We start from the raw sequence: 1,395 nt of genomic DNA on the forward strand, positions 1-1,395 counted from the left end.
CTTGCCTAGATGACGCTGAGAAAGAACCTCTTGTACATTGGGATATTTTCCCAGACTACAGGTCTTGAGAAGAAGACATTTCCAACCTTGGGAGTTGCCCCTTAAGTTTGAGAGTTCTTAGTTTCCTCTGTTGGTGCTGGTTCCTCAGGGAGAGATGCTTTCTGCAGTTACTCAATTTCTCAGAGAGGATGGCCACAGATAGACTCATCCCGAACCTGAATGAGCTAAAGATCCATGCCTGGTTGTCCAAAATATTTGTGCTTCTGCCATTTCCTAGATGGTACACATTAGAGGTGAATGTGAAATATCTGTTCAGTCGTCCTTGTTCAGTCACCCAGCCTTGTTCAACCCTTTGTGACCATACTGTCCATTTGTTTTTTTGGCAAAAGTGGTTTGCTGTTTTCATCTCTAGTGGAATAAGGCAAACAGAGATTAAATGACTTGCCCAGGGTCACATAACTAGTAAGTGTCTGAGGCTGGATTTGAGCTCAAGTCTTTCTGACTTCAAACCCAGTATTTTACCCACTGAGCCATCTAGCTGTCCCTTAGCAGTCCTACAAAGGAAATTATAGGCACGAGACACCAGTACCCTTTATTTTATAGTTATACCTAGAGTATAGAGCAGCATTATAGAGCGAGGGCATAAAAAGTCACCAAGAGATGGAACAAGTAGGAACTCTCTTTTAGGTGTCATAATCTGCCAGGATTGAACCCTATTTATTGTGTCAAGTGTCAGAGACTTTTTCCTTTTTCTGGAAAGGGGCACTCGAAGGAGACATGAGGACAGTTTGAAGTATTAGGGTGGCAGATCTTGTTATCTGTCATTGATGAAGGCTAGACATACATTCATAAAGAATAAAAGAACATTGACCTGAGAAGCAAATCAATGGCCTGGTTTTGGTCACAAGTTCTGCTACTAACTAGCTATGTGACCTAAGGAAAGTTATTTACTTCTTTGGGTCTCACTTTCCTCATGTCTAAAATCTATGACATTACTAGAGAAATAACATGCTTGTAAATATTTAATAACTGGCTCTGAAAAAAAGCACCTAAAACACATACATAATTAACTTACATTATTAACATTTCCCCAATCATTTTCTTAGGTCTAGAGTCTAGACAAACCACAAAACAATGCATTAAGCCCTGATTTGTAGTATCTGCTGATTTCTGAGGTGTCTGTGGCATTCTGAATACTTAACAATGAACTCATCTACCAGTTTGAGCTGTCCCCAACACACTCCTGGGCTAAAAGGTCTGTAATGTATTTCCTAGGGTTAGCATTTGCTGATTCCAGGACCATGTCTAGCAGAGGCTGAGTGAAATGTCACCATTTGTTTCTGGCCAAATATAGGTCAATATCCATAAAATAGTTTATTTATGGGTGGTCTGTGT

The sequence above is a fragment of the Petaurus breviceps genome, unplaced genomic scaffold (genome assembly GCF_028583685.1).
Source record: "Petaurus breviceps papuanus isolate PSGF00001 unplaced genomic scaffold, PetGlider_PUasm1.0 188, whole genome shotgun sequence".
NCBI classification, from domain to species: Eukaryota; Metazoa; Chordata; class Mammalia; order Diprotodontia; family Petauridae; genus Petaurus; species Petaurus breviceps.